Source organism: Simochromis diagramma, unplaced genomic scaffold (genome assembly GCF_900408965.1).
Source record: "Simochromis diagramma unplaced genomic scaffold, fSimDia1.1 OVJJ01000361.1, whole genome shotgun sequence".
Classification (NCBI taxonomy): Eukaryota; Metazoa; Chordata; class Actinopteri; order Cichliformes; family Cichlidae; genus Simochromis; species Simochromis diagramma.
Window position 1 is genome coordinate 18,291,637 of NW_024386860.1, and position 13,995 is coordinate 18,305,631.

Genomic DNA, 13,995 nt, shown 5'->3' on the forward strand with positions numbered 1-13,995 from the left:
CAGAACCAGGCTCAGGGAGGGGCGGGGCCATCTGCTGGGACTTTATTTCAAACATAAGTGACACATGTTAATACACACTGAAGACATCAAATTCACATGGAATATATAAAAAACAATTTCCTGTTCAAAAAGGAGTCGGAGGAAGCAGGTGCTCATCTGTTATCTTTATTAGTTCTGATTATAGAATGTAAAATATGCATATATGCTGTAAAGACTCATGTTATACTAATACATAGATCTTTATAGATTAATCTATAAGTATATTATCACAGTACAACCACAAAAATATTTAATCCTCTGCCTCATCCATGCTTTACAAGTGTTTTATATAATTTCTATCAAACTGGTTTATATTTGTATATTTTTTTACATCCTAAAACATCAAATCTGTTCACCTGCTAGTGTGAGCCATGATTCCACCAGGAAGTCTCGCAATGGCACAAAGCAAACATGACAAATATTTGAAGTGATAGTAAAGAAACTGGACTTCATGCACCTGACACTGTAGCTCCATCCTGTCCAAGTCTACTTTGTCTCCATTATACTGACAATGAGGAAAGCATGGAAAGGTGAGTGTGAGGACTTGGAGACACAAGGCTGAGACTGAGCTGGCTCGGACATGTGCAGAGGAGGGACAGTGGACATATTGGACAAAAGATGCTTAAGATGGAGCTGAGGAGGAAAAGAGGAAGACCTCAGAGGAGATTCATGGATGTGGTGAAGGAGGACATGCAGAGGGTTGGTGTGACAGAGCAGGATGCTGAGATCGGTGTGTTTGTGGTGTGGACCCAGAAAGCAGGCAAGAGAGAGACGGAACTGAATCTTAACACAAAGCGAGACGTTTATTTGGCTGAAAAAACACCAACACAAAACAAGGCCAGGCGAACAGAGGCCAGTACAACACTAAAACCTGAACTGGGAATGATTATGACAAGAGAAACATTGGAGGTTACTGTCTTGCCCAAGGACATTTGGCATGCAGACTGGGATCAAACCACCAACCTTGTGGTTAGTAGGTGACCCGCTCTACCACCTGAGCTACAGCCAGGACACTATATGCACTGGTCCCTCAGCCTCTGTATATAAAATAGTGCAACATAGAGATAGTTTTGTATACGACTGCTTTATTCACCGACTCTCAGCTAACCAACTGCATGAGCTGCAGCTCTTTAATAACAATGGTTTGTGAAGTCATGTTCTTTCACATTGCATCGTTGTTTTCCCGTTTTAGAGGTTTTTTGATCGTCGGCCCCTGTCTTGCAGAGTCTGTGTTGTCTGTAATCCTGTGACAGTAAAGATGGAAATGAAGGAGAATTTTCCAGCTGTCCCAACATCCTCTGTGTGGATCCCAAACATGGATGGCAGCAGTAATTAAACCACGCGGCTGTTTGTTCGGAGGCGTGACGGGTTCACGGGCAGGAGGAGAAAGATGAAAAGAGGCCATTAGCTCTGACAACAGGACAAAAGAAAAACAGCAAGATGCCACTGACTCGACACAAAGCTGCTGTCGCTGAGAGCTAAGAAACGTGAAGCAGTGTGGATCAAAGAAGCACGACTCAAACATGTCTGTGTGAACGCAGAGGCACACACTTTGCCTACCTGATTAAACACAGGTAGAATTTAACATGTTTAATGCCTCATGTATGAAAAACATGCCGACTGTGTGTGTCAGCGTCAGTTTAAACAAACACATGCGTTAGAATTTCATTTACACTGAAACTGGCAACAAGTTCTTTACTCAAACTGCTGATTTGATAACATAATGACTTCAGAATAATTAAACATCAGCCCTGCTTTCACTCTGACACTGCATCAGCCACTCAGTTCAAATTTACCAGGCAAACGTTTCCAGCTACCGGACCACAAGAGGTGAATCTGCAGCAGGCTTTCCTGGCATTAAGTATTCAAAGGACCTGTCAACCACTCAGTAATTTAAATAGAAGCTGCTGAAACAACTGGCAAACATAGTCATTGACACGCATAAGTTACAAAGCTTTTTCCAAGGCTCCAGCAAACCACAGTGAGCGCCATCATCCACACATGGTGCACAGTGAGCAGTGATGAACGTCCCCAGGAGTGGCAGGGATAAGAGTACGCCGACAACATCAGCGACTCATCCAGGCCACAGATTAACCCAGAACAACGTCTAAAGATCAGATCTTGTAAGATGATATTGTTCGGTAAACAGTTTGATGATTGTTTACGAGCAGAGCTCGGGTGAGTCCGGTGTTCACGGAGTGTCTGTACACGAGCCTCACCTCAGACGCAGAGAATTACAGGTCATCCAAGCATTTATGTGTTCACGACACATCTGTGGTTTAACTTAGTTTAACGTATCATCTGCATAGAAATGAAAAACTGTTCAGTGTTGTCTGATAATATCGTGTGAGGGAAGCATGTGTAGTGTAAAGAGCCCAGCCTATCAGAGAAATACAAACCAAAGCAGTGCAGCTCTTAGCTTCCGTTGGATGAGGATTGGTTGATTGTAGCTGGATGAAGACAGAGTGCAGTAAAGTTTTAGACTTTTTTTTAGCTTTTACATTGAAAGTGTCAGTAAATTGTATAAAGGAGCTGCAGCACTGAGCTCGAAAACTGTCATTTAACTTAGAGGAGAAACTAATTAATGGACTTTCTGAGACAGAAGCTAAAATCTGATAATTCTTCTTTTTGTGCAGGGCCGACACTCAGCTTTGATAAAGCTCAGTTTATAGTTCATTAATTCTGTCCCTTACAGCTGTGTGTGTGTATATATACATATATATACATATATATATATAAAAAACCCAGCACGCCCCTGCGGGCGGTTTATCCTTCAAGCTCGGGTCCTCTACCAGAGGCCTGGGAGCTTGAGGGTCCTGCGCAGTATCTTAGCTGTTCCCAGGACTGCGCTCTTCTGGACAGAGATCTCCGATGTTGTTCCCGGGATCTGCTGGAGCCACTCGCCTAGCTTGGGAGTCACCGCACCTAGTGCTCCGATTACCACGGGGACCACCGTTACCTTCACCCTCCACATCCTCTCGAGCTCTTCTCTGAGCCCTTGGTATTTCTCCAGCTTCTCGTGTTTCTTCTTCCTGATATTGCTGTCATTCGGGACCGCTACATCGATCACTACGGCCGTCTTCTTCTGTTTGTCTACCACCACTATGTCCGGTTGGTTAGCCACCACCATTTTGTCCGTCTGTATCTGGAAGTCCCACAGGATCTTAGCTCGGTCATTCTCCACCACCCTTGGGGGCATCTCCCATTTTGACCTCGGGACTTCCAGGTTATACTCGGCACAGATGTTCCTGTACACTATGCCGGCCACTTGGTTATGGCGTTCCATGTATGCCCTGCCTGCTGGCATCTTGCGCCCTGCTGTTATGTGCTGGATTGTCTCATCTTTACACAGCCTGGGGTCTTGCCTGGTGTGATAGAGCCCAGCCTCTATGGATCTTGTGCTCAGAGCTTGTTCCTGTGCTGCCACGATAAAAGAGAGCGTGCATTACGAAGGAACGTTTTTGTCACGAAAACCTTTTATGGATCAAGTTTTGTTAAAACTTTAAAAAGTAACGCTGGTTGTTTGTCCCTGTTATGACTCAGCTGAAAGTTACCTCTGCTGATTAATGTCAGGACCTTCAGCTGCTGATTCTCTAAACGTTGAAGCGCTCTGACTCACAGAGGACTTTAGTAATGCTGTTTAATTAAAGCAGGTTCAGCAGGTCTTTAATTACCTCAGCACACATGTGCAGGAAGAGCCTCCAAACTAAGGAGGTTAATGAGGAGCAGCCAATCGGAAGCTGCTGCTCTGTGCTTTAAAAAGAATGACGGGAACTCCAAACGGTGGCTTCAGACTGACAGAGCACACATCAGAAGCTTGGTTTTCATGCAGATGGCAAAACAAAAGCCCCTCAGTCTTTCCTTTTACACTTTACAGGCTGCGTTTTATTGGATTCATTCCACTGAAGCTCTCGGAGGATAAGAAGCACTTCAGGAAATACTCCGACACTCATCCTTTTGGGAATGTTTCCCTGTGTTTCACTTAATCTCTCACAAAGAGCAGAAACAGAACTGCTGCTGAATCACTGCCCTTCTCTGCAGTTGAGGACATTTCCTGATTTATCCATGATGGTCTCTACTGCTTTATGTTTACAGTGTAAACAATGGATGCAGTCATCCATCCATCCAGTTCTGTTCTGTTTATCCTCATCGGGGTCGTGGGGGGCGGGATTAACGGATCAGCTTCCACGGGGTCCCGGTGATGTTGCACACAGATATCCTGTACCAAACGTTTTTGTATTTTTTCTAAAATAACTTCAGTGTAACTTTTGTCCTGCTCGCTAAATTTCCCTGTTTTCCATTTTTATTTACAGAGGACATGTTTATGGCTCGCTGTGAGGCAACAGTGCTGACCGCTGCAGCGCCGCGCTGACCGCTTAACTCCAGAAAATAGTGAATTTCACACAGTTCAGTGGGCTACAAACACTAGTGTCGATCTGATACCAGCGTTGGTGTCGATATTTGGATCGATCTGCCCACCTCTGCCTTACAGGTGCTTTTCCAGTCCTACGGGGAGTCAGTCTGTCTGTCCATCACTTTGGTCCAACCTGCTATTGTTTACTGTACGGACACTTGTATCAAGGAAGTGATTGTTTATAGCAGCTCTCGGGAAACTGAAGTAACAAGGACTCTGCCATTATTAACACAGAAACACATCAACACTCAGAGTCGTGCTGTTAGAGCGAGTTACAGATGTGAGCGAGCTGTTGGAGGTAATGACTCAGACATTTGTGTATTTATTCAAACATCCTATAAAAACATTAATGGTTTAATACAGTGAATACTTGGTGAGGAAAGTTTTTTGGACTTTAAATGGCAACATATTTTCAGAAGCATCGTCAATAAACCAACAACCACATAAACAACCAGCTATTACAGTTGTGCTAAGCTAAGCTAAGCTAGGCTAAGCTAGGCTAAGCTAAGCTAAGCTAGGCTAGGTTAGGTGAGCCTTATCTTTCTCCACAGACCGACAGATTCATCTCCGACTCTAACCTCTGCTGAAAATGAAAGAGTCTTCTGTGTCATTTGAGAGCATGATTACACAATATTGTGATAATTTAACATTTCAGTTTTACTGTTACAAACATGTTTCATATAATCTGACAGATATATATGTGAAGCAGCTAACTGACTCCAGTTTCCTGGGTCAGTCTTTCCTCACAGTTTGACGTTAGTGATTCCCTCCTTTAGCTGAGGAGCAAAAGAAGATTTTCTGTCCTGTTTTGTTCTGTCTGATATTCTGATAAAACCTATAAGTAATGCAGAGGATAATAAATATGATGAAGAGAATCAGCTTTTAGTTTAAAAAATACTTTCCAACTCTCAGCAGCCAGTATGTCAGAGCACCAGTGCTGAAGGACACCTCGTGGGTGACGGGGAGATGCAGAAGACACAAAGCGCCATGGGTTGTGTAAGAAGCTGTGATGTCACCACATCCCTGTAACCAATGATACTGACTCTCAGTCTTCTGGTGTAAGCTCGGCGTCACCACTCACATCAAACCTCAGCATCAGCACCGGTGTGAGAACAGAAAAAGTCCGAATAGGGAGCAGAGTATTTTGTAAGGGTGAGTAAACAGATTTCTACGTTTCTACTCCAAGCGAGCACTCGAGGTCCTTTTTACAACAAACCTCATTCAGCCACACACTCACACTGGATTCTGTCCTTGAGCACCTTATCTAACGTTCACGCACACTCTCACACCTCTCCTCATCCTTCCAGCTGTTGCTGCGTCTCCTCTGTAACGATGACAAAGACGGACCTGCTCAAACACTCGCACCGTAAATCCTCCCCTCGGGGTGACAAAGGGTCGATGTTCCTGGAGTAAAAGTCAGAAAGGATATTTTACCATGACAAGCACTGGGACCTCATAATGAAATGCCCCCTCCAGTTTGAGTGATGGTGTCATGTGTGGCTGTGTGACAGGCAGGACTCATACACAGACTGTAAACTATAAGCAGCAGCTTTAATGCTGGGAACGTCCTCCATGAAGTAAACTCACAGGAAAAACAAACCAAAACCCTGAACATGAAACTAGAAACTGGAACACAGAACAAGGAGTGACAGAAACGACACGCAGGGACACATGGAGCGGTACGACGGGACAACAAGCAGGGAAGACTGAGGACGAAACAGGTGGAAACACAGCTGGGACTAATCAGACATAATGGGACACACTGCACACAGGACAGGGACTATCAAAATAAAACAGGAAACACCAAAGACATTCACAAAGACTCAAACACACTGTGGAGACACGGCGACATTGACACGACTTCATTAATCAATAGCTGACTTCAGGTCCATTGTGTACGTCGTCTGTTGTCATAGCTACATGCTACACAGTCTTTGCAGTCTTTCAGTGTGAGAAGAAGATCGCGTCTGTGCCTTGTGCGCACTTTATAAAAATGTCACCTCGTGGCACTTCAGAGGCGTCTTTAACGCTGGAAGAAGTCAAATGTACCTGTTGGGCGTGAACAGCTGCATCCGCCATGTTGCTGTCTGTCTGAATTATCTGCACTTCAGCTAAACAACACAAAACATCACAAATCAAAGACACAATGTTACTATGGAGGGAAAAATCAGCTCCTCCTCACACACTCAGCTTATCTGACTCTGAACGAGCTGTTATCAGGTTATTTGGTTGGTTAAGGCTCAGATGTGATTGTCTGACTAGTTGTTGACCATCAGCAGGAGTTCAGGTGGTCTCTCAGTCTGATCCATACACAGGAAGTCACCTGACTCTCGATGGTGGCCAGGTCTGAGTATTTGCCTCTGAGTGACTTGCGGGTCATTTTCTTGCTCACGTACTCGAGTTGAAGAACGTGGTACGAGAAGGCGAGAGCAGATATTTATCAGCTGATAGTTTTCATCTGGTGAAAATGTCAGAGATCATCAAAGTTACTCCGAGTAATCGTGAGCCGTGATGTAAGTGTTCGTATCCTGCTGGGTTCAGGAGAGATCCGACTAACGCACGGCGCTGATCGAGGTCGGGAATGGAAATGGGTATTGATCACGATATGTGATCATTCATTCTCGTGGTGTCACGATCAGGCTGTATAATAGGACACAATCATATTTTGATCACTTCCATTTTTCTTACTTGGAGCCAGGATGAAGCTTTCAGCTGATGCTAGCGAGCTGAAGTTATGCAGCGTGCAGCTGCGTGGTCCATCGCATGTCTGCAGTTAGTGCAATCATTCACGCTCAGAAACTCCATGTTTTATACACAGTTTAGTTCAGTCATGTATTTTATGCTGTGAAGTAAAATCCTCCTTTTAACGACTTTAATGTCTGTTTCTATTTTAAAACTAATTATGTGGTAAATTCATGGATCCCATGAAGCTCACTGCACATCTGTTCCTACACACTGGAGTTTAATGCTGACGGTGTTATGTGAAGCCATTTATAGTTTCTGTATCAGCTGAAGTCCGGGGTTGATGCTCGCCGTGAGGAATCACGGTTAGAAGGAGAAGATCAGAGCTGGAAAATATTCTGAAATCACAGAAAACGGTGGAAATTTGGGGTTCCCAGCCTCTCGCTGTGAAGAAGAGGCGAAGGCTTTCAGCTGTGATGAGGTGAACAGTGCGGTGTTAGCCGGCAGCTGCTGATGCTGGAACAGGATGAGAGCCGGGCTGAGTGACAGCTCAGTGCTCCCCAGAGGAAACTCATCATCATGTTCAGCTAAACGCCGCCGCCGCTGACACGCAGGGACGGGAAACTGGCTGCGGGATTCCTCACTGATGGATTTTCCCTTCCAGATGCACCAACGTCGTCATTTATTCATGCAGACATTTGAATAATTAAATTAGGTGTAATACTAGTACAGTAGCAGCTGTGAACAGTAAATATGGAGCGTGGAGGCGAGAATTTATACAAACTTGGAAAAGATGATGAAGTCAGCTGACGAAAGCGTCTAAAAAGGGAGAAAGTTTAATCTGTCAGAGATATTTGATGGTGCTGAGCTGACATGCTGTGTGGTCAGTGATGAAGTCCACCTCACACACAGGGAGAAGGTGGAGGAGCTTCACCTTAAAGGGGCGGCTACGCTCGCTGCGTCGCTTCTGTCGTGGGTGCCGTGCACCGATTTTGATGTCACGTGTCCCATGACACAACCTTTACTGGGACCAGTAAAATCCCACCACTGCCAGCTGAGGCGCGTTCTCTACTCCTCTCGATTCTCGTTGGAAATCGTAGCTACGGTGGCCGCTGTAGGACAAACAACGCAGGGTTAGAATGCAGGCTGTTTACCTCAGCTGTCATGTGTCCGTCTAGATTAGCACGTTCATGCACGTTTCATGAGCCCTGACCTCAGCTCCAGATTATGCCACCTTTCAACAGGTGCTTCCAAAGGCTCTCTGGAGCTGAGTGGAGCATGATAGAAAGTGGCACATGCGACTCAGGCGTCCGAGCGGTGCTCGCTGATATGATTTGTGAAATCATTCAGACCGCCTCTAGCAGAATCCTCAAAAATGCCCTTCCTGTTATTCAGGATCGCATGATGAAGGAAGATCCGGAGCCTTTTGGTGCGGGGAAAATAAGCCCGTCCCTCGGAGACTCCATCTCAGCCGCCATCGCCGGCGCTCTTAACGTCCCGGACAGGGGCGATTCTAGGATCAGAGCTTTGGGGGTGCTGAGCACCCAGACAGCTGCCCAGCCAGGCAAGATAAACTTTACATGTCACGATGAGACGTCTTCCCCGTCTCTGTCAGTCCCTGCATCCTTAAATGTCTCCAGTTGTCCCGAGTTGTCTCTGAATGTCTCCTCGGTGCATTTAAACTCCTGTTCCTCCCTGTCCTCATCGTCTGTTATCTTCGTCTCCATTATCAGTCATCATAATTTTACCATCTCTGTGCAAGTCTGCAAATTTCTTTATTAAATCATAAGATTCTTAAATTCATCAAGTCTCTCTGTGCCTGGGTCCTCGTCTCAAAACATGACATCACTGTTTTGTACATTTTAACACAATTTAATCCCACATTTGTGAAAGAGAAGAAAAACACTTTTTTGAAAAGTCTGTAACAAAACCATCAAATCTGATAAAGGTTATTTAAATGCTGCTAAAGAAGAATGGATTGGAATAGAAAAATACATATATTAACCTTAATTACTGGTTTGAATAATGAATGATGCTCACAGTGAGTAAGAAGTAAACTGTATAATACAGATACATAAAAAAAACTCCCAAAACAGAATAAATTATTACAAAATATTAATAAAAAACTATAAAAATGGAGGCAACTTTGCCATTCTATAAGTATCTATAAATTATGACTTTCATGCTTTCATGGTGGTCCTTAGGAGAGCTTGACCTTTTATCAGGTGGTCCACACTGTAAAAAGTGTGAGAAACACTGATAAGTGTGTGTGTGCTTTTGGAAAACATTTAAAGCTGCTGTACAGAATCTTTGAAACAAGCTTAAAACATTTGTAGAAACAGAGCATCTGCTTCTCTTTACAGCTCCTCACTCCACCAGGGCTGTTTGGTTCTTTCTGATAGTGAGCACATGTGATGCACGTACTGCGGCAGTCATACAGACAACTGGACGGTCCAAAGGTTGGCCGACCTATTACTGGCTGAGGTTTTAGCAGAGTTGTGGCTGAACCACATAAAAATATATCATTAATTTTAATCTCCCCGATCAATGATAATGTTATGTTGGAATGTTGCTAAAGAGGGTCAAAATGTTTCAACCCAGTTTGTTTTGCAGATTCTGTTTAGCAGCTTTAATACAGGGAGGACACAACTTCCAGACTGTGAGTAAAATCAGGTTTTTTCTCTTTGTCAGTTTAACAGTTTCTGCCTGTCACTGCTCCCTGTCTGTTTGCTTACCTGGTTCTTCCTGACCTTGTTCTTTCTCCTCACGTTCCCTCTTTCCTCTCTCCCTCTTTGGACTGACAATTGAACACAAATAGATTGAATTAGATGAAAAATTACATTAATATGAAAAAAATACTTTTAAGATCACTAATGAAAAAGTCCTCTCTCAGTGTACTTTCAACCAAAAGGCAAATAACCAAACCACACGAACATCTAATAAAAGATATAAATATTGAAACACTGATCCAACATTATTCTTGATTGAGGGATCATTTGATTTTACACTTTTACCTGAATGTGGCTCATTTTTTTGAAAAAAGACTTCCTTATATCCATTATGAACCTGGCTCTCTGTACACACACACACACACACACACACCGGGAGTTATAAGGTTAATGGGCATTCAGTCAGTTAGTATCCATTTCAAACAGGACAGTGGTAACAACAGCAGGCTGCGGACAATTTTAAGTTTTAGATTTTAAACAGGCTGTATACATTTCAATGGGAGCAACAGGACGGTCAAATGTCGCTGATTTTACTACAGAGCAGGACGGATTGTAGGGCAGCAAACATTGTCGGAAAACACGTTTCCAACACTGCAGGTTACCTGGTGTAATGTCTTTCAGCTAAAAAGAAACATGGTCTGACTCCTACCAACTATATAAAGAGTAGGGCTGGGCGATATGGCCTAAAATCCATATCGCGGTAAAATTTGAAGCCCGTGTGGTAACGATATATATCACGATATATTCTTTTCTTCTGTATAACATATTTTCAATACTATAAGAACTTAAAATCCTTTAATTTTCTCAAAAATCGAGAGTGTTCCTTATGTATGAATTCTGGTTGTGCTTACTGACCTCGAACCGATTTTGGCTGCAGAAATCTGTTAAAAATGTTTTAGTACAACTTTGGTAAGCAGCACTGCTTGATGGATCGTCAGAGCATTGCTGCCGTAGTGAGGAGCTTCACGGAGTAATCTGGGTCCAAAACTCCGTCAGCTTCAGGTCCCAAAGTCAGACGAACACTGAGAGTTAAAAACGGTCTAAATTCTTTCATCTTTAATAAAATCATCAGCGATGCTGCTTTATCGGGTGTAACAATTACGTTTAACATCCAGGCATCCATGAAAACAGAAGTTATTAAATTTAACGGAGTTAGAAGTTAGCAGGAAGTTAGCCGTTAACAGGAAGTTAGCTCGCTAGTTTCCACCTAAACATTTCATACCATGTTCTGACAGAGATTTTTGAAACTAATTCAAACGTACAGCTCTGCTGTCACTTCCAACATAAATGAAACTAAACAGCAGTGACGTTTGCAGGGTTACTGAAGTTGGACTAGCTGGTATATAATGATGTGCTACGTGATTGCTAGCGACACAGCTATGTTAGCATAACATTAGCACAGTGAAGCTGGAGGATGAAGCCAACTTTTTTCCACTCGATAAAAGTTAACGTGACGGATTCTGGTGGTCAGGGACAAATGCAATCGCATAGCAGGATGCTGTACACGGGGCAAACTTCAGTCAGGAGAACAACTGAGATCATTCATCCACAATACCAGGTTAGTCATTAATATACTGCAACAACATGGGAACAGAGCAGCTGCGAGAGAATTCAACAGTAATGAATCGATGTTACGGAAGTGGAGGAAGCGCAGTTTTTGGCTTTCCCCATATTTCAAAAGTGCTTCACCTCTTTGCTATGACTGTCGCCCGCCATCATTTGCAGATGATAATGGTTTTAGTTGTCGCTACCCGATCCGTACCAGAAACTCGATCCGTACTCCGCATGCGCAAAAAGTTTTTACTTCCGGTCGAAGCGTTTTACGATAGTTACAGGTCAGAGTATCTGTTAAGATGTTAAACACTAATCAGTGGATCTTTATGAATACAATATTCTTACTTATTTTCTCACTGTACCGTTAAAATAAAGTAGGATTATTTCGAAATCTGAACCATGCAAAGCCACTCTGGTAGAGATCAACAATAAAACTATGAAGCTGGAAATAAGAGGACCGGTTTCCCTTCAACGCGTAAACAGACACAAAATCACAAACCTGAGGATTTCCCAGCCCGTTACCTTCAGACTTTTCAAAAGATTCAAAAGAATTTGTACATGTGCTTTCTTGAGAAGTCGCTGGGATCTGGAGATTTCATCCTGATACACTCTGTTCTTCATGATTTCTCAGACTCTAGAGACAGAGAGTGAGAAGTCGCACATTAACAGCACCCAGATTTATGCTTCAAGACCAGACTCGTCATCTTTCTAACATCTTGAAATAGGACTTGAAGTTCTTCTGATTCTTAACTCGTCAACTTTCTCCACAAAATACGAGCAGAGCTGCTGATTTCTGTTGGATTAGACACACGTTTATGCCTCGCTGCACTCGGAGTCAAACCGATAACACCACCCTGAGTCCTCCGCTTGTCCACTAATCCATTTAGCTGCACACACTCTGCCAGATTAGCTCACACACAGATCTTAGCCTCCAGCTCCGATCAATCGTTCCTGACAGCAGTGATTACACATCCTCCTGCTGACGGACACTGAGCTCCGTGTTCATACTCAGCGTCCTGATCACACGGGGGTTTATATGATTTCTATCCCAGAACATAAAAGTTTAGGAATGAAGAAAAGTAAAAAACAACATGTGGCCCATTAAAGGGAATGAGAGAGACCACACCTGCATCTAACAGGTGATGAGATGTCATCTCCTGTTTGAATGGTAAATGGCCTGTATTTGTACAGCGCTTTACACAACCAGTCACCCATTCACACACACATCCACACACTGGTGATGGCAGCTACATTGTAGCCACAGCCACCCTGGGGCGCACTGACAGAGGCGAGGCTGCCGGACACTGGCGCCACCGGGCCCTCTGACCACCACCAGTAGGCGACGGGTGAAGCGTCTTGCCCAAGGACACAACGACCGAGACTGTCCAAGCCGGGGCTCGAACCGGCAACCTTCCGATTACAAGACGAACTCCCGACTCTTGAGCCACGATCGCCCCTGAATGAAGTTATTTTGGCCACTTTGTCATTTTCATGTCTTATCTTTATCATAGAACTAGGACTTCTGGGACATTTAGGCTTAAATAATATAAAATCCGAGAATTTCACTCAGAAAAACTGGAGCTGGTGCAAAGCTGGAGTCTGACTCAGTGCTGGAGCCTCTAGTGGACATTACAGGAACTGCAGGTTTAGGGATTTTTGTGTTGGCTTCATTTTTCCTCCCTGGATGAACCTTTTAACTATCGTGGACCCGAGGAGACCCCTCGCTGCTTTACTTTTACTTTCATAAGCCTTTGGGTGCCTGACCTACCTCTGAATCTAGGACGGAGACGTGAGTGGAAGAAGGCTCGAATTTAGGAAAGTCTTCCTCCTCTGCTGCGGGGTCTCATCGCCGCTGTGTGATTTCCCAGATGTGCTGCAGTGCAGAGTAAGCTCCATTCTCTTATTGACCCGGCGTCTCTGGGGGCAGATGCACCGAGGCCCTGCTCTCTGCCCGGCTTTGTTCAGGTGGAGAGAGGCAGCAGGTGCTTCATCCTGATAGTGAGTAAAGCCACAGAGAGAGAGGAGCAGCAGGGATTTCCTCACATACCTGAACACCACTGTCTCCTGCACCCTGAAGACTCCTGATGTCGGCACGTTTCCTGTAGCGGAGCCAGCTTGTTATTCCCCTTTTTGTTTTTATTAGAAATCTTTCCACCTCGATTATTTTGACTCGATTATCTTTATTATTTTTCCCTTATCTCGTGTCACAAAACCAAAGAGCAGCAGTCAGGCTAAGCAGGCACTGAAAGGCTCACGGTTCATCTATCTAGCTACAAGCATTGAACGGGACGGCGGCTTATGACCAATCACAAAGACGGACAAGTCTCCTGGCAACAAGGGAAAATATAAACTGTATCCTTCATCCAACAAGATACAGACTCAGAGCAGCACAAACTCTGTGAGCTTTAAGTCGTTGGACTGTAAGAAAACTGCTATTACAATAATAAATACTATTTTGAAACCCAGATGAAAGCTGGTAAAAACAGTGTCTCTGTAAGTCGACCGTCTTCTCAGCATCTCAGCTTTAAAACCAACATATGAGAAAATCTGAGAGATTAAAGATGCTCCGTTTTACCG